General features: G+C 31.8%; 1 protein-coding gene and 1 pseudogene across 27 annotated transcripts in view; one reads left to right on the top strand and one right to left on the bottom strand.

Annotated features, from left to right (window-relative positions):
• LOC145252572 (IQ motif and SEC7 domain-containing protein 1-like) overlaps positions 1-13,396 on the top strand; it is a 737,205-nt gene that overhangs the window by 573,058 nt on the left and 150,751 nt on the right. The window lies entirely within an intron of this gene.
• LOC145253037 (U2 spliceosomal RNA) lies at positions 2,322-2,491 on the bottom strand (annotated as a pseudogene).

The following is a 13,396-nucleotide window of genomic DNA, read 5'->3' as shown; positions in this document are numbered from 1 at the left end:
TTTGAAATGTTGAAATTTAAATCCCATAAATACTTTTGAGTTGGTTTCTCTTTTTGTTTTCTTTTTTTGTTTTTTTATTGGATTTTTGTGATGTTTAATTAAATTATGGTATAATTTAGTTATTGATAAAATTATTTATTATATATTATTACGTCTTTAAAAATGTTAATTTATAAATTTAAATGTGAATTGTCATCCAAAGATAAGTGAGAGAGAGATTATTTTACTGCCCGGATATGTGGGAATTATCTGGTATTATTTCAAACATCGAAACACATTCTGTTCCTCCAGTTTTGTTTATTTTAGTAATTCTTAAATAGAATGATTAACATTTAAACGTAACGCATTTATTTTAATAAGTTAATTTTCAGTAATAACTCCTCAGTTATTAAACTTATTATAAAAGTGTGTAAAAAAAAAAGTGACAAAAGAAATCAACTTATTTAACGTAAAATCAACTTATTTAAAGTGTGTTGAAAAAATCGGTCAGTATTTTGCAAACAATCTAATAGTTACAAAAATAAATGCAACTCCTCCTAACCTCCCGCCCTTAAATTTTCTTCATAATTTTTCTAGTGTATTCGGCAAAAGTCCCCTGAAGCCTGACTAACTTTGCTTTTAGCAAACATCACTTCTCTCTTGGCTTCAAGATTTATTACCTCCAAAAGAGCAAGTTTTTTTTTTTTTTTTTTTTTTTTTTTTTTGATGGAGTTACTTGGTCAAAGAAGCAAACCGAATCTGAAGATTGGAATTAGTCATGAATTAATGTTATTTATTTCACTCCAAAGAGTTCTAGCTCCCTGTTGCATAGTTTTTAACTTTGCTTTTCCTTTTTCCCTACTTTTGTTTTGTTGAGTGATTTTAGATTTAAAAAAAAAAAATCTGTTTACTTATTTCTTCATCTCTTCTTATTCATCTTCTTTTTTTTTTAATTTTGTTTCACCTATTTTTTTTATTTTTATTTTCTTTTTCAAATGACTCAGAATTTCTCAATCTTTTTTCTTTTTCTTTTTTTTTCTTTATAAAAATGATGTTCTGGAAAGGCAAACATAATTGTCTATAAAAACACTATTTAACCCAGACAATAGGCATGAACCAACTGGCCTATTTCAAGGCGTCGTCTTGATATTTCTTTTGAAAATTGTTAACAAACTGACTTTTTTTTTTATTCAAAGTGTTTGCATTAAACCCCTTAATCTGTAGAGTTTTCAGAAATCTAAGACTTGATGATCTTTCCATGTTAAGACATATCAAAAAGAGAGGTAAATGCAGTGTATGACTCTGCTATATATACCCTTTTGGCTATAAGCCAAGTGTAGTATCTCTTTTTTTTTTTTTTTCTCAGTCAGTGTAGTAGAAGTTCTTCTCGGCTTTGGTAATTTTAATTTTTGTTCAAATGCTGAGTGCTTCTTTTAAGAAAGTAGGATTTTTCTCACATTAAAAGCAGACCTTGTACCTCACGCTATTGTTGTGAGGAGGCAAATAAATATGGATTCCGATACATTTTTTTCTTAGTCTTAAAAAATAAATGTTAATTCTGCACGAATAATGTTAGAAAAATTGTCAACAATGTACAATTTCAATACTTAACGAGAGGAAAAAAAGGTTCTTGTCCAGAATTTCACCTAAATTAAAAAAAATAAAGAAAAATACTGTTAATTGATCAAGTAGTTTTATTTTTAATTAAGAATTTTATGACTATCAGATAGGACATTGACAATTTTGAAAAAGAAAAAAATCTCAACATACAAGGGAGGTAATTTTTAACAATAATTCATACTTAGATTTAATAGGTTGGTGCAAAAATGTCGGGGTTTTTTTTACGTTATATATATATATACACACACACACACACACACATATATATATATATATATAATATTATTTTTGCACCAACCTAATATCTACAAATTCGCATTAATCGCTTAAAATGATTTTCTTTATAGAGATAAAACTACTTGACTAATTTACATGTTTTTTAGAATATGATATTTTCATTTTTTTCACAGGCACATGCATCATATAGATTTTTCATTTTATTTTTTTTAATATGGTGAAATTCTGGACAAAATTCAAGAAAGTAATAATGTTGCTTTTATTTTATGTTTAGGAATTTTTTTAGATAATCTGTTTTGGTTGGATTATTCAGACTACTATTCTCATTTTGCTTGTTTCAACTAATGTCATCCCAAGTTTCTTCAAGTACATCTTTTCAAACTTGGGATTTTTCTAGTTGAACTCATGTGTATGATTTTCAAACTGAATCGGATCACTTACAATTGTTTCTATTTACTTGCCTCTCCACAAGGGCAGAGTCAGACACAAGGTTGGTTTTTAATGTGGGGAAAATCCAACTTTCCAAAAATGGACACTCTGGATAGAAACAGAAATAAAAAGGATTTCTCATCTACTAACTGAGGACAGAAAAGATGAAGTGTAGTATCAGAACAGATACTACACTTTGTTCCTAGCCAAAAGGCTAAGAACTTACAACTAATTGTTACCTGATACTTTTTAATTGTTATGCAATGTATTGATGTTGACAAATCTAGTGTTGAATTTTAGGAGTCTTCAACCTAATTTTGATAAAATGTTTTATTATGTAAATTATTAAGGAGACGTAGTTTGCTTGAAGCATTGTGTGTGATATGTATTTAAGGAAGTATTATTTTTGTTTTGTTTTGTAAAGATTAGAAAGCTTTAACCATCAATTCTGACAGTCTTTTGGAGGTTAAAGGTTTTATTCTTACTACAATCGGTAATTAAGAATTATGTTTAACAATTTACCTCGTTATTGCTGCAATGAGAAAAATCTACCCTTGTTTAGGGGTTCAGGTCAAAATTTTAATCAAAAGTTGCTCATGTTCAAAAAATGTATTTGAAGATGATCAGAGGTTATATCCACTGAAACGTTGTGAAAATAATAACCAAGATGATTCGTCTGAATAATCCAAATAATGAAAATTATTTTTGTTATTGAGCAAAAAATGGAATTTAGATTTCATTTTGAGGAATTATCAGATGAGAGAATGTTTTCGTTTGCTTGAAGCATTGGGTTTAGAATTTGAGAATGCGATTTACAGTGATAGATGAATTGTTCAATCTGTCCATTTTTGATATTTCGAGGTTAATAACTCTTTTTCAAAATAGTCTATACAGGATCTATGTCTTTATCATGTGTTGGCTGGGTGTAATAAAATTCCAGTTGAGATGATTATTGCTAACAAGACTAAAAACTGCAACTTTGCAATCATGATAGAATTTTTTCAATATATACTAACAAAGTTTTATTTGCTGTATTTTTTATTCAATAGATTTGTCTGGTCGGGAGTTTGTTATGTAAGCAAAGTGAAATAAAACTTCACTGAATTTCAAGTAATGTGCTGGGAGAATTCTGGACATATCAATTTTTATTTTTTAACACTATTTAAATCCGGAAAAAAGTAATTTATTAGAACAAATATATTCGATCATCAGCGTTTATTATTTTAAACAATTTTCTTATTCATATTTTAGATGGGCCAATGATTTACGGTTTTTAATTGTTTCTGTTAATTCTGTCATAAACACCTGCTTTGATTCTTTTAAGAATCTAGAGCTCTTTGCATGATATCTGTTCCAACTTAGAAACTTGACTTTGAACTTAGGAGAGTCGGATTCTGCATATTATCACCACCACCACCACCACCACCACCATCTTAACATGCTAGTATGTATTGGACGGTTTTAAGAAATTAGCTTTCAAACTAATCTATCTCTGGTCAGGTCTTTAATCATCCCTCTTTCTGTCAAGTCCATTTTTATTATGTTTTCCTTGGTCTTTCCTTGTATACTGAACCTGTTACCTCAACTGTTCTACATCTACTAGCCCAAGAATTCTCATCCATTCTTCCAACATGAATATACTATCAACATCTCCTTTTCTGCACAGATTTAGTCTCCCTCTGAGTTCATCAGAACTAAGCCTGTCTTTAAGATTCAAATAATGCATCCATCATATCGTCCTTATATCATTTCTCTCCATGCAATGTATATCCTCAACCCTCAGCGGCCAGTTTTCACTTCCATACATTATCATATTTTGCGCATTGGTAAAAATATTTGGAAATATTTATCAACTGAATATTGTTGTGAAGATTACAAAATATAGATGTTCATCACCATAAACAGATCTAGCATTAATTTATTGCGTGGATGTTTGGATAATTCTGAAATTACTTATGTCCACGTCTGCAGGAGTATCGGCTGAGTGAGTAATCTCTTGCACAGTTTAGGTAAAATAAGTCCAGACGCACAATTATCATCGATACAGACATATCGGCTGCATCACATGCTTTGAAAACATAAATATTAAATGATGAGGATGGAAGATATCCTGCCATAGACACAATATATTAATATTGAATAATTATTTCAGAATGATAAATTATTTTTGCAGGTAATTAATTATCTTGTCTTCGTTTACAAAAATAGAATTAAAAAAACAAATAAAGAAGAGAAATTTTTTCGTCCAATGATATGAACTGATGATTTTTTTTTTTTTGCTTTACTAAACAGTAATCAACTTGAAGCATCCATCTATGCTAGCATTAGTAGCGTGCAGACGTCTGGTGATGCTCAGGACCAACTTCTTCATTTTATGCCCTAAAGACTGGAGAAGAAGTCCTAATACTGAGAAACATATTTGTTTCAACATATCAACCCTTTTCGGGTTATTTAATACTGAAATCCGGTCATCTTGGTAGACGTTTTTATACTTCAAGTTCTTTATATTTTCAAATATTTATTTATAGTGTTTGGTTTGGTTTGGTTTGGTTGCTTAAATTGATATCGTATCAACTTTTTTGAGTTGAGTTCATTTTCATAAAAGTTTTATGCTGTACGTTCTTCATATCTTTAAATATTTATTCATAATGTTTAGTTGTTTTGTAGATGAAAATTGTTTTTTTCTTTGGCTTTGCAGAACATGATTGAGTTCTGTATTTGGGAAAAAAATCAATAACGTCAATGCTTGGTGAAGAGAAACATGGTTAGGAGAAACATAAGAAAGAGAGATAGTTTGAATACGACTATGTTGCTAGATTTATCCCCCCCCCCCCAATAAAAAATATGGCATAGTGGTAAAATCAGCCTTAAAGCCTTAACTGAAAATGTTAAATTAATAATTTGGATTATTGTGATTACTATTATCTTGGTATTAAAAGATTTGACCGATATAACCTGTGAATTTTTTTTTTTTTTTTACTTTGCAATCCTCATATTGCACTCACGAGCATGTATGGAATTTCAAACTGAATCCAGGAAGAAGTATACATTACGTTTTCTTTTTATTTATATTTTCACTCCAAACAAGGCACACTGCCATTTCAATGTATGAGGCTACTATCTGGGACATAATTTGCAGGCATACTATGGAGGGAGCTGAGCAGCAAGATATCTGTTTATATTATACTTGAATTTCTGCATGCCAGTACAGTCGGGGAAGCAGGAACCAGGAAGGAAATTCCAAAGTCTAGCTGTCCTAGAGAAGTAACTATTAGAATAGAAGGCTTTCTGGCATTTGGGGATCTCTGTGTAGGAGTGGGATGTTGCTGCTTGTCAGGGGTATTTATGTAGTGGGGGTACAAGGGCTTATAGTTCGTTGGAGCACCTACAATTAATATACTTGTAAAACAGGCAGAGGGATCCAATATTTCGTTGGTAGGACAGAGGTTGAAGCCTAGCTTACAGTGTGGAACCTACTAGGTTTGCAACTCTCTTTTGAGCCCTGTCTAAGAGTGAGAGACTAGTAGCAGATTCACTAGCCCAAATGTGGCAACAATACTCTATATGAATGGTGGCCCTGTAGAGGTACCGGATACTCTCAGGCATAACTTTGTAGCATGGTAGAAAAAAAAAAACCACCTTCTTTGCAGCAGCTTTGGTAATACCGTCAATGTATCTGTTCCAACTCATATTAATATTAGATATTGTGTGTAGTAAGGATTGAACCGTCAACCATCGGACTATTGTTACTTAGAATTGATTCTTAATCAGCACCTTTACCATTTAAGCCAAATAGAATAGTTTGAAAAAATGCAATTAAACAAAGTCAGAGATTACTTTGTTCAAAACAGTGTGAATATTAAAACCAAGATGGAAATCATAATTTGAATAATCCTCCATAAAAGCAAAATATCGTCAAAGGATTTTTAAAATATTAAAAATAATTTTTATTATTGACAGAACAGTTTCACAAAGGCAGAATATTGGCAAAAGTTATTCCTTATCTTCTGTAATGATGCTGAAAGCATTACTCCGCATCAGTGCCAGGAAGATACGCTGCAAGAGCAGCTTCATTTTATAAGTCGAATTCTTTAATCAAGCTGCAATTTTGCGACTCTGAATCTGAAGGAACTCAATTGAGCGAGCAGCAAGTACTTCAGAAATCTGCAAAAAAAAAAAAAAAAAGATTGTTCACAAGAGAAGAATGTTTAACAGACCCAAAATGAAACGATTTAATTTTTAAATCTTTCTGGTGTTTTTATATTTTGAGTTTTTAGTAAACTTGTTTTGATATGGGTTTTTTTTTCTCCGACTCTTCAGTGACTTTAAGTATTTATTTGTTTATTTCTCGTGTACTTTACTATCAACAAATGGGTTGGGTGTTTAATTTAATTCTATTCTTGGATAAAAAGCAAATCTCTTGCGCTTATTTTCTTGGAGATAATTCAGGTGAATGAGAGCTAAAACGAAAACCGTGTTGCTTGGCTAAGAGTCTGATTTAGGGTAAAGATATAAATAAATATAAATAAAGATAGTATAAATATAAAGATATAAATACTAAAAATAATTAACTTATTGCTATTTCTCCTAAAAAATGTTAATTATTCACACATTTTACAAGTTTATCTTCAATAAAGTATACTAGCTGTCTTTACCTGGCGTTGCCCGGTAATATATTTACTTGTAATTTGTTTTGGTTTTCTTTTTTAAAACTATGCCATTCATTTCTTTTTCTTTAATTTTTTTCTAATCAAAGGGAAATAACTCTATAGGAACGAATACATTTATTGGGATCAATTAGGGTTTAAAGACTCCAGTAGGAGGGGGAAACAGGAAGGACAGCTTTCGGTCAATACTGGTTGACCTTCACCTTTGCACATTGTATTCAGTACACACACCTAAAAAAAAAACCCCGGAAAAACAAGATTCCTTTTTACAAGGGTTGTTCCAAAAGGAAGGCCTGGTTTTTAATTCAAAAACTAAAATGTTGAAGAGCTATGAAGACAGGAGTGGTATCATTGAAACAAGCGACCATTTGTGCTCCAGTATATTTTTTATACATAGTCACCACTATTTTCAGTGCACTTTTGCCACCAGTGAACCATGCTGTAGTCGTAAAAGTCCGGCGTATGCTTTATCACTTACATCTCTGTTGCCACTCTGAAATCGATGAACCCATCTCCTAATTGTGCTAACATCAGCTGAATTAGCTTCATAAATATTCAACAGGCGCAAGTGAATGTTGATCCGTTCAATTTTTTCTGCATGGGGAAATTTAATGACACATCTCAGCTTCTGACTCACGTCCATGACACTGGTTGCTTATTTAGAGTCTCACATCGTCAATATCTGCAACAGAGAGAGATGAAACTTTTTGGTCATGAATGCATAAGTTCAGTCATCATAACAATGCCATCTGCAGTCCCTTCTGATTCATTTGGACGAAATAAAAAATAGGAGGCATTACTTTTGAAATGCCCCCCCCCCGTATCTTATCAAATATTCTTGAACATTATGCAATAAGTAATTTTTCTTGACTTCTGCAAAAATAATTATCCAAAACTACTTTAGATTTCGACATTTGCCCTGTAATATTAATCAATTAACATCAAGTACTAACGCAAACTTTGTTAAATTCTTGTTTCAAAAATAGTTTGATAATGAAGTCAAAATTCCCCAAATTGATTTTCGTTTCTCCATAAACAAATTCTTTTTTTTTCTTTTTTTCTTTACATCCGGACACCATTGGTTAGTTGCAACTTGTGAGTAATAATAATGAATTGATTTGTTGAAAATCAAAATTAAATTAAAATAATATTTTTGAAGTAAATTCAAGACTTTTCCAGGAAACTATACTTCGATTTTATTTCAATAAATGGTTTACTCATAAAATTAAGATTTTTAAAAGTGATAGGAATATTTTTTTATTAAAAAAATATATGAATGCAGGCTTCTATAGTTAAAACTTTTTTTTTCCTGAATCTTTCAAATTAAACGCCTTTTATTCCTTTTTATAGTAATGAATCTTGGTTTAATCTGAATGCTTTTAACACTTTTTGTCAAATATTTTTTGGGCTTCTATCTTGCAAGAATTTAACTAATTTGTTTTCCTTTTATGCTAATTTAAAAGGTCTATAGTATTATGACCTTTTCATGGTAGCTATGATTTAATCATTGTTGAAAATAAAATAAAGAAAATATAACAGTACTTTTTTAAAGTTATTTTAAAAAAATATTTACATTTTTTAAAAATTTTATTTCTTTTTTCTTGGTTTCTTAAAAATTTATAAAAATTGCATCACAATGAGAATGTTTCACCCTGAAAGTGTTTGTCTGTTTTGATGTGTAAGGCTATTATTTATTTACCTTGTTGTGGTGGTGCCTGTCATATTATAAAAGATGTTAGTCCAATTCAAATCTACTTTGCTTTTGATTCATACCAGATGATTGTAATAATTCCATCTAAATGGTCTTCACTATCTTCAGACACAATCAGATAACATCGAGCCCCCTCCCGTCTTTCTCTCCATTATTTTCACTTTCCTTTTTCTCTTCCTTTTCTCTCCATCTTTTCATCCCTTTCTCTCTCTCCGTCTATACCTCTACCCCCCTCTCTCTCTCTCTCTCTGTCCATACCCCTCTCTTTCTCTCTCCCTCCATAACTCTCTCTCTCCCTCCCTTCATCCATACCTCTCTCTTTCTCTCTCCCTCCATCCATACCTCTCTCTTTCTCTCTCCCTCCATCCATACCTCTCTCTTTCTCTCTCTGTCTCCATCCATACCTCTCTCTTTCTCTCTCTGTCTCCATCCATACCTCTCTCTTTCTCTCTCTGTCTCCATCCATACCTCTCTCTTTCTCTCTCTGTCTCCATCCATACCTCTCTCTTTCTCTCTCTGTCTCCATCCATACCTCTCTCTTTCTCTCTCTCTCTCTCTCCATCCATACCTCTCTCTTTCTCTCTCTGTCTCCATCCATACCTCTCTCTTTCTCTCTCTCTCTCTCTCCATCCATACCTCTCTCTTTCTCTCTCTCTCTCTCTCTCTCTCTCCATCCATACCTCTCTCTTTCTCTCTCTCTCTCTCTCTCTCTCCATCCATACCTCTCTCTTTCTCTCTCTCTCTCTCTCTCTCTCTCTCTCTCTCCATACCTCTCTCTCTCTCTCTCTCTCCATACCTCTCTCTCTCTCTCTCTCTCCATACCTCTCTCTCTCTCTCTCTCCATCCATACCTCTCTCTCTCTCCATCCATATCTCTCTCTCTTTCTCTCTCTCCCTCTCCACCTCTCTCTTTCTCTCTCTCTCCCTCTCCACCTCTCTCTTTCTCTCTCTCCCTCTCCACCTCTCTCTTTCTCTTTCTCTCTCTTCACCTCTCTTTCTCTCTCTCTTCACCTCTCTTTCTCTCTCTCTCCACCTCTCTTTCTCTCTCTCTCCACCTTTCTTTCTCTCTCTCTCCACCTCTCTCTCTCTCTCTCTCTCTCTCTCTCTCTCTCTCTCTCTCTCTCTCTCTCTCTCTCTCTCTCTCTTTACCCCTTTCTCTCTCTCCGCATTCCTCTACCCTTCTTTTGCATTGTGATATTTTAATTTTTTATTTTATTTTATACTAGTAGTTCAGCCCGACTGTTCATCACTTTATATGCATATGTATATATATTGAAAAGTTTGATTTCTGCCAGGTAACTTACATCTAAAATTTCAAGTGTTTAGACCCAAAATTGGTGGAGGATTTTGGTAGTGGCTGCAAAGGTCAACTCTTTCAACTTTGACCTCTTAGTAGCCAAATTTTTTCCCCCAAACTGATTAAAAAGCTTGCTGCATGTCTGAATACCCTTTATGTAAAATTTCAAATGTTTAAACCCAAAATTGGCTGAATAGTTTGCTAGAGAGCACAAAAATCAAATCTTTTGAACATTGACCCCTTGTCAGCCAAATGTTCGGCCAAAACCCAATTATAAAGCTTGCCCTATCTCTGAATGCACTTTATGTAAAATTTCAAATGTTTAGACCAAAAATTGGCTAAGTAATTTGGTAGCGACCGCAGAGATAACATTCTTTTTTGAACTTTGACCCAAATTTCGACCCTTTAAAATTTGTTTTGGGCTCAAATCAAATTAAAAATTTTGATCCGTGTCCAAGTAACTTAATCTAAATTTCAAGTGTTTAGACCCAAAATTGGCGGAGGAGTTTGGTAGAGTTTTCAAAGGTCAAATCGTTGAATTTTGATCCCTTGACAGCCACATTTCTAGCCGAAATTGATTAAAAAATATTTTCCCAAATCTCAATAACCCTTATGTCAAATATCGAGTCTGTAGACTAAAAATGAACAGTAGTTTGATAGGAAAGTGTAGAGACACACAGACAGACAATTTCACTTTTATAGATATTTATTTCGATCTTTCCTCATATGTCTGATAGACTGTTGGTTTGTCACTCTTGTGTTTAAAATATCGTTACTTTCATCCCCAAACACACAGACTGATTGGACACATGTTATTGTATCCAATGTTGGGCACTTAATGGATGTCTTTTAAAAATGTAATATTTCTATATCGGTATACATAAACACGCGCGCACACACACACACGCATATATTAGTGGCCTGACAAGGCCACAGGGGAGACAACCGAAGCAGTAAAACTGAAGCTGTCTTGCAGATTATATAGTGTAGGCAAATTTGGACATATTTTATTGGTTTGAAAATATAGGTTCTTTTCTTCCAATTGTCATAAAATTTTAACCATAAGATAGTATTATAATCTTCAAAAAGCTTTCAAATTTTCATGTAGTTTCGTCCTATAGAATCAAAGATGTGAGTAATTCAATATTCAGTCAGTATGTGTGTATAATATATATTTATATATATGGAAAAAAGGGAAACAAAACTGTGGCCTTTTTTAGAAAATTCTCAACGTTTCATCCCCATTTTCGAAGGACTTCCTCAGGAGAATGATAAGAATGATTGAGGAAAATATATCAAAGATGGGAGGAGAATTTTATGAAAAGTGAGATATTTATATATTTCTTATGAAAAGTGAGATATTTATATATTTTTTAGGGAAAAACGATTAAAAATGTAAGTGGGGAAGGCGTATGTAAAACGGAAGTGGGGGAAAATGGGGACGAAACGTTGAGAATTTTCAAAACCAAAACAAAAAACGAAGGCCACAGGTTTTTTTTTCCTTCTTTCCATAATATTATATCATACCTGCTTTTATTTTCACACACACACACACACACACACACACACACACACACACACACACACACACACATATATATATAATCTCAAACACTCTTATTTGTAAATTTTAAAAAACAAATTTGGTTGTGAAATAATTTTTTGTGGTTTCATGATATTTATTTAACCGCCCTTCCCTTCAGAAAATGTCACTATTTCTATTTTTAACGTTTTCTGTTTCCATTTCTGCTCCTTCGCTCTCAACATTTTTTTATTTATTTATTTTTATTTATTTATTTATTTTTTTTTTTAGTATATTTCTCACTTTTTCTGGCATTTTTCTTTCAACTCAAATTGTTGTTATGGGTATACACATGCTTTATAACTCTGCTCATCTTTAGAAGTAATGCATTAAGTATTATAAAAGGAATATCAAATTATACTTGAATGTATTTAAATACAATGTTACCTGCTTATAAAATATGTTAACCATAATGCGACTCGCGAAAGGTGTTAACCCTAACCCCATTCTGCTGTTTTTCTAAAAATTTACTCATAAAAAGTAAAGCATTTGTTCAGAAAAATGATTGCTATCATTAAATGACTGTAAATGTTAAACAAAATAATTCATTAAAAGAAAAAAATACTAATTCGTTTTAGCAAAGCTAAAACATCAACAAAAACTTGTTGATTCCAAATATGCTTTGTTTGAGTTCAACTATTGACAACTAATACTTGGGCAGAGAAAGACATAGACAAATATATATATATATATATATATATATATATATATATATATATATATATATATATATATATATATATATATATATATATATATATATATAATTACTAGAAGCCATACTTATCAGAAAACTACAGTCCCTTTTTAACCGGATCTCATTTAACACCGGGACAAATATATTAACAGTATTTAATAACTAAGAAGAAAATTAAAAATAAAAATTAATCGCCCCTAACCTTCCTGTATCCACCTTTTAATAACCAATTTTAAAAAAAATTATAAATACACCAAGCCTCAAAGGAAAAGAAAACAACAATCTCTTCTGGTGATAATCGGATGCATCGATAAAAAGCGTTTGAGAAGAATGTAGTTGAACAACAACGTTTGGCCACCATTCTATACAGCACACAAGCTGAAATAGAAAAAAGACTGTTTGGCAAATATAAAAGATATCCAGAAAAAGGAATAACTCTGTCGTATTCAATCAGACATGTTTGAAATATATATTAATAGGATAGCGTGTGTGTTATTTATTTTGTATTTCTCATGTTATATCTCCCCTCTTTTGGAAATGGGGTACGATTACGAATACCTCCAGTATCAAATAATCTTTATACACTGTGAAATTTGCTTCATGTATGAAAACCAAAGAGGAGAGATATAACATATGGGAAATATTTGGAATCAGGTCTCCTCTTGCATCATTTGAAATCATAGCAACAAGTTTTAGTCTCCCCTCCATCAAGGCAAGAGGTTTGGGGGAAATATCAGATATTTTGTAATTCATATACAAAACTAGAAAAACAAATGACTGATTGAATCATTTTATGGCTGTAAAAAAGTGCCAAAAATAGGCTCTGGATGATGGATGATCCCCTTAAGGGTGAAAGTCACATAGCCCACTACACACTTCAGGTCATTACTTTTCCAATAAACCTCCATTTGTTAAATTCTGATCAATAGTCACTGAGGTTTGGAACTTATAATATTGCCAAAAAAGGTGGTGCATACATATATAACTGTAATGTAATATATATATGTAATATATATATATAGCTATATATATATATATATATATATATATATATATATATATATATATATATATATATATATATATATATGGGATCAAACAGTTAATAAAACATGTAAAAAAACACTTTGAAAAAGAGTTAAAAACATTTAATCTGAAAAGGAAACACTTGATAAGTG

The sequence above is a fragment of the Euprymna scolopes genome, chromosome 29 (assembly GCF_053919585.1).
Source record: "Euprymna scolopes isolate OS-2025 chromosome 29, ASM5391958v1, whole genome shotgun sequence".
Taxonomy (NCBI): domain Eukaryota; kingdom Metazoa; phylum Mollusca; class Cephalopoda; order Sepiida; family Sepiolidae; genus Euprymna; species Euprymna scolopes.
Note: the sequence above shows the minus strand (reverse complement) of the source record. Positions and strands in the feature narration are given on the sequence as shown.